This window comes from Oncorhynchus nerka, linkage group LG2 (genome assembly GCF_034236695.1).
Source record: "Oncorhynchus nerka isolate Pitt River linkage group LG2, Oner_Uvic_2.0, whole genome shotgun sequence".
Lineage (NCBI taxonomy): Eukaryota > Metazoa > Chordata > Actinopteri > Salmoniformes > Salmonidae > Oncorhynchus > Oncorhynchus nerka.
Genome location: NC_088397.1, coordinates 84,541,948 through 84,549,609, shown reverse-complemented (window position 1 = coordinate 84,549,609; position 7,662 = coordinate 84,541,948).

The following is a 7,662-nucleotide window of genomic DNA, read 5'->3' as shown; positions in this document are numbered from 1 at the left end:
AAAATAAAAGTACGTAACAATAAAAACAACAGCCTCCATGTCTGGCGGTATTACAGTACAGGTTGCCATACTGTTACAGTGTAACATCTTTTCTCCTGTAACCTTATCAGCTGTTAGGGACTTGGTGTTACAGTTTATCCCTCTAGACTTGTATAATACATGATGGAATGCCAGGTTTTCCCACCCAGGAATTAAAATTAGAAGCTGGACATCTGGACCCCAGCTCGGCAGGCTGATGTCAGTACTGGCACTGACCCAGCACTTGCTGGCCCCACAGGGAGGGCCTCTGCCGTGTTGGCTGCTCCGGCTTTTCCTTCCTGTTCCTCCGTGACATCTTCCTGCCTTGGGGCCCTCTGGGAGCCATTTGAAGGGGCCCTTGTGAGCCCAAGACCCAGACTTTCAGGATAAGCTCAGGCAGCAGCAGCTTCTATTTAGATTTGTTTTGACAGCATATCAGGTTCAAATACTATTTGAAATTGTTCATATATTTGAGCGTTTGCTTTAGTGTGCCAGGTGGGCGTGGTTTAGGACGCTTCCATTGGTTCCATTGCAACCAGGCAAGCTCACTTGAGCCCAGCTACAGTATTAGACATTTGTTTGAACTCACGTCTGTTGGACAGCAGATAGAGAGGGGAGTGGGACTGGCTGTAACTTAACGCACCACTGCAATGCCACTTTGTGACACCTGTCATTTACAGTAATGTAGTAATTTTGGTGACATGACAACATTCCAAATCTGATAACGGTAACTAACTGACTGCAAATATCGATTTTTTTTTTGTCCTTATATTATCAGAGTTGAGGTAACCAACTATTCAAACAAGATGACCTCGTGTGTTATGGAGAAAAGACATTTAAGTCAATATGACAGCAATAAGTTGTCTTTATGACAGATGATTATATAAAAAAAGGGCTAAATCACAACTTGCACCAGTTTAGAAGTGCTTACAAAGCAACAACTCCCCTCTTAAACCCCCCACCACCACCACCACCACCACCGCTCCAGCTCCGGGGACTAGAGTTGTGATTTACACCATTAATATATCAGCAGCTGTGTTTTGCTCGACACAGGCTGCTAGGTGATATTAGGTGTGACTGATCAATAGCACATGTGCATGAAAAGCCCATGAGATTCACTGAAACACACCAGTGCCAAAGAACACCATGCAACTTACTGCTTACTTGGATCCTTTGCAGCTCTTGAAATGCAGCTTCAATACATTCTAAGCTAAAATCATTGAATGGTTTTCTACTCTAAGTACACTGTACTGCAGACCTGAGAATTGATAGACTTGTGGATCTGTAACTCAAACATGTAATTTGTTCAGTTAATAACACTTTACTTAAAGGAAAGTTCCACTCAAAAACTATATTTTGGTATTTGTTTCATTAGTCCACTGTTGATATAGTCCCAACAAATGTTGCATGTCACCAATCAAGTTTCCAAGATATAGGACTTTCAAAATACAGAAAGGCACAATGCTATGGAAGAAGCATGGGGAAGTAACAGTGGATCTGCATTGATACTTGAAATGGAATTATGGCATTATGACATTTTTCAGGAATGGATGCTATCAACCAATCAGCATCCAGGATTCAACCAACCCGTTTTATAATGGCCATCATAAACCGGGCCATTTGAGCCCTGGATGCCGATTGGCTGAAAACCGTGGTATACATGTAACCAGGTAAAAAATTCTGACCTTTGGTTCGCAATGCTCCCATGTAGGGAAACAGAGCCTGCAAGAAGAGCCCTGTGGCTTCAGGCTATTCGGGGTGGGAGAGTGGGAAATGTAGGGACCCAGTGCCCAAGTAGTCTACACGTAGCTATGTTTATGGGAAACATTTCATCACAGGTAAGACGTTTAACTTGTTTAGTATAGTCCGTTTGTAACTCCACTCAGAACTTGTAGTTGTATAGTCTGTTTGTTTGTGTTGTTGGTCTTGTCTAGCTTAATGTTCTGGCGGTAGCTAGCAAGGACTCACATGGCTGCTAGCAACATCATGAAAATGGGCATGAGAGAAGCTACAATATTATGTGTTTTTCTAAGTAGTGAGAATGCTCTGCAGAAGGCAAAGTTGAAAAGTCATCTTTAGACATATTGTACTTTTTAAAAATGTAGTTTTGTAATTGGCTAAAACAAGCATACAACAAAAAAAATGGAGGTCAAGGCCCGTATTCATATAACCTGACCTTGAAAAACCACAGGTTGTTTTCCCCACAGGCGGGTGTTCTATCTACCGACTGGGACTATATCACCCCTAAGGGTTGTTCTTATGCACAATGCGAAACTGAGTTACTATACCACATACCCTCGAGGTGCCTTTTTGCATTAAGATTTTAAAAATGTCACCTTGTCGGCTTGGGTTTTCAAACCGGCAAGCTTTTGGTTAGTGGCCAAACTCTAACCATAAATAGAACAGTAAACAAGTAGTTTATGAAAGCAATAAGGCACCTCAGGGATTTGTGGTATATGGCCAACATATACCCTGCGTTGCGTCATGCATAAGAACAGCCCTTAGCCGTGGTATATTGGCCATATACAACACCTCCTTGGGCCTTATTGTTTAATTGTACCTCCAAGCTTTAACTAAGTAAGTAGCCTTGCACGAGTGAGCTGGAATGGCTGATAGGAGCACAAGCCTCTCCTGTTTCTGTAGCATGTGGCAGCATGATGTACAAGTAATCAAATCAAATCACCTTTTATTTGTCACATGTGCAGAACAGGTGTAGACCTTACCGTGAAATGCTTACTTACACGCCATTAATCAACAATGCAGTTTTAAGAAAATAGAGTTAAGAAAATATTTACTAAATAAACTAAAGTAAAAAATAAATGAAAAGTAACACAATAAAATAACAATAATGAGGCTATATACAGGGGGTACCGGTACAGAGTCAATGTGTGGGGGTACAGGTAAGTCGAGGTAATTTGTACATGTAGGTAGGGGTAAAGTGACTATGGATAGATAATAAACAGCGAGTAGTAACAGTGTAAAAAGAAAGGGGGGTGGGGGTAAATGAACCCCTACTTGCTAACATGCAATCATTGGAAAATAAAATGGATGACCTACTATTATCAACAGGACATTAAGAAGTGTAATATCCTATGTTTCACAGAGTCGTGGCTGAACGACGACATGAAGAATATGGAGCTGGAGGGATATTAAATGCACCGGCAGAACAGAGAAGCTATGTCTGGTAAGACGAGGGGTGGTGGTGTTTGTCTTTTTGTCAATAACAGCTGGTGCGCAATGTCTAATATTAAAGTCTTGAGGTATTGCTCGTCTGAGGTAGAGTGCCTTATGATAAGCTGTAGACCACACTATCTACCAAGAGAGTTATCATCTATATTATTTGTAGTCGTCTATTTACCACCACAGACCGATGCTGGCACTGAGAGCGCACTCAACCAACTCTATAAGGCCATAAGCAAACAAGAAAATGCTCACCCAGAAGCGGCACTCCTAGTGGCAGGGGACTTTAATGCAGGCAAACTTAAATCAGTTTTACCAGCATGTCACATACATAATGCAACCAGACTCAAAAAACTCTAGACCACCTTTACTCCACACACAGAGATGCATACAAAGCTCTCCCCCGCCCTGCATTTGACAGATCCGACCATAATTTTATACTCCTGATTCCTGCTTACAAGCAAATACTTGCTCAATACAGAAGTGGTCAGATGGCGCGGATGCTACGCCACAGGACTGTTTTGCTAGCACAGACTGAAATATGCTCCGGGATTCATCCAATGGCATTGAGGAGCACACCACCTCAATCATCGGCTTCATCAATAAGTGCATTGACGACGTCGTCCCCACAGTGACCATACGTACATATCCCAACCAGAAGCCATGGATTACAGGCAACATCCGCATCGAGCTAAAAGCTAGAGCTGCCGCTTTCAAGGAGCAGGACACTAATCCAGACGCCTATAAGAAATCCTGCGATGCTCTCAGATGAACCATCAAACAAGCAAAGAGTCAATACAGGATTAAGATTGAATCCTACTACACAGGACCTGACGCTCATCGGATGTGGCAGTGCTTGAAAACTATTACGGACTACAAAGGGAAACCCAGACGCGAGCTGCCCAGTGACGCGAACCTACCAGACGAGCTAAATGCTTTTAATGCTCGCTTCGAAGCAAGCAACACTGAAGCAATCACGAGAGCACCAGCTGTTCTGGATGACTGTGTGATATCGCTCTCAGTAGCCGATGTTAAATCAAATCAAATGTTATTTGTCACATGCGCCGAATACAACAGGTGTAGATCTTATAGTGAAATGCTTACTTACAAGCCCTTAACCAACAATGCAGTTTTAAGAAAATACCTAAAAAAAAAAGAAAGAGATAAGAAAAACAAATAATTAAGAAGCAGCAGTAAATAACAAAGCGGGGCTTTATACAGGGGGTGCCAGTTCAGAGTTAATGTGTCAATGTGCAGTTGCACCGGTGTTGAGGTAATTGAGATAATTATGTACATGCAGATAGGCTTATTTAAGTGGCTAGGCATAGATAATAACAGAGAGTAGCAGCAGTGTATGGGGGTAGGGGTGCAAATAGTCTGGGAAGCAATTTGATTAGCTGTTCAGGAGTCTTATGGCTTGGGGGTAGAAGCTGTTTAGAAGCTTCATGGACCTAGACATGGCACTCCAGTACCGCTTGCCATGCGGTAGCAGAGAGAACAATCTATGACTGGGGTGGCTGGAGTCTTTGACAATCATTGGTGTCCACATCACCAATGATCTATCATGGTCCAAGCACACCAAGACAGTCGTGAAGAGTGCACAAAACATTTTCTCCCTCAGGAAAATGAAAACATTTGGCATGGGTCCCCAGATCCTCAAAAAGTTCTACAGCTGCACCGTCGAGGGCATCCTGACTGGTTGCATCACCGCCTGGTATGGCAACTGCTTGGCATCTGACCATAAGGCGCTACAGAAGGTAGTGCATACGGCACAGTACATCACTGGGGCCAAGCTTCCTGCAATCCAGGACCTATATAGTAGGCGGTGTCAGAGGAAAGCCCAAATATTGTCAGAGACTCCAGTCACCCAAGCCATAGACTGTTTTCTCTGCTACCGTACCCGGAGCGCCAAGTCTAGGACCAAAACGCTCCTTAACAACTTCTACCCCCAAGCCATAAGACTGCTGAACAATTAATTAAATGGCCACCGGAGTATTAATTTGACCCTCCCCCCTCCATTTGTTTAGTACACTGCTGCTACTCGCTGTTTATGCGTAGTCACTTCACCCCTACCTACATTTACAAATTCATTCTAACCTGTTCCTCTGCATACTGACTCGGTACCGGTACCCCTGTATATATCCTCGTTATTGTTATGTTATTGTGTTCATTTTTTACTTTAGTTTATTTGGTAAATATTTTCTTAACTCTTCTTGAACAGCACTGTTGGTTAAGGGCTTGTAAGTAAGCATTTCACAGTAAGGTCTACACTTGTTGTATTCGGCGCATGTGACAAATAAAGTTTGATTTGATAGGACGCTAGTCTATCGCAGGGCCTTACCCCCAATCTCCAAAATGCCCGGCAAAATGCATCATGTCCCATTTGTACAGTGTTTCTATGACTTGGCCGGTGATTGAAGTCCCAACCTTCCAATCTCAGGGTGGACACTATAACCAGAAGCCCCTGAGTTGGTTGAGGCTTTAACTAAAGTGCTACCAATTGTTCAGCTCACTACCTTTAACCATTATTTCCTGATATTGGGCATCGGTTCAGCAATGTGCCACACGTTTTGATGGTTTCCATGAGTAATCATTAGTCTTGACAATAGATCTACTCATGTTGCCTTTCCTGTTTTCCCCTTTAACTTTGTACAGCAAATTCAGAGAATGATGATTCGGAGTGAATAATGTTTTCCTCACACACTTTGCTATGTCCTATCCTTACTAGGCTCAAAGGGCCCTTGGTTGGCCACTTTAGAATCGGCCAGCTCAGCTATTTTGGAAAGGCCCCATCTCACACTTCCTTTCAGAGATTCCTTAGCATTGCTCAAGTATGTACTTAAAATTCCCATATATACTTTATCTTCAAAGAATTCACTACATCACCTTGTTGGTGGAGATTTCGGTAGCCCTTTCCACTCCTGACATCACGTAAACGGGTTGAAAATGGCAGATCTTGTCATTTTTAAATGCCTAAATTGGAACGCAGTCGCTGTACAGTAACATGCTATACATGACGTCAGAGTTACGGTTTTCCGCTTCACTGTTCTGTATGGTTTTTGACGAACAAACTTTGTAAATTTGAGCATAGCGCGCGACAAGAAGACCCCCGCCCCCCCATCCCTCCCACTAATTGTGCTACTTTTGCACATTTGTTGTTCTCTGAGTGAGTGAAATGCTGTAAATTGAGAAGTCGGTGTGTTCTGAAAGATGAGACATTGAGGATTATAATAAATACAGCGTTGATGTCATACAAGCAAACCACACACCCGTGAGTCCAAATGTGCACATCACATTTCCATATTTGAAAAATAATGTAATTTACAGTATCAACGTTTATGATCGCTATGTTTGATCCACAGTTAAAAGGATGACTGCCATGTGTTATACCCTGCCTGGGTTGTCCTGGACAGAATGAGCCTATGTTTGTCGTGTTGCATGCAGCAGAACACACACTTGAATGCACTCATGTCATGACTCCATTCTATAAGCCCCAAAATTACAATATGTTTGTCTGAAGTGCCGTTTGAAAGCCTAACACTGTAAGATCATATTTTATAACTTGTTAACCAACTTTATAACCATATCGGCAAGAGAAGACGCTTTCAAATTATTCCCACCTGACCCAGTTTGCAATTTATAATGGAATGTTTTTGGATTGCGTAAAGAAAAACAGTAATTGTGTGGATCCGGGCTGTGTTCCTATCAAAGCTAGGAGAGTTTAAAAAAAATCACCTATAGTTGAAGGCTCTTTCCTTGAGTCATATACAGTGGGGCAAAAAAGTATTTAGTCAGCCACCAATTGTGCAAGTTCTCCCACTTAAAAATATGAGAGGCCTGTAATTTTCATCATAGGTACACTTCAACCATGACAGACAAAATGAGAGAGAAAAAATCCAGAAAATCACATTGTAGGATTTTTTATGAATTTATTTGCAAATTATGGTGGAAAATAAGTATTTGGTCACCTACAAACAAGCGAGATTTCTGGCTCTCACAGACCTGTAACTTCTTCTTTAAGAGGCTCCTCTGTCCTCCACTCATTACCTGTATTAATGGCACCTGTTTGAACTTGTTATCAGTATAAAAGACACCTGTCCACAACCTCAAACAGTCACACTCCAAACTCCACTATGGCCAAGACCAAAGAGCTGTCAAAGGACACCAGAAACAAAATTGTAGACCTGCACCAGGCTGGGAAGACTGAATCTGCAATAGGTAAGCAGCTTGGTTTGAAGAAATCAACTGTGGGAGCAATTATTTGGAAATGGAAGACATACAAGACCACTGATAATCTCCCTCGATCTGGGGCTCCACGCAAGTTCTCACCCCGTGGGGTCAAAATGATCATAAGAACGGTGAGCAAAAATCCCAGAACCACATGGGGGGACCTAATGAATGACCTGCAGAGAGCTGGGACCAAAGTAACATAGCCTACCATCAGTAACACAGTACGCCGCCAGG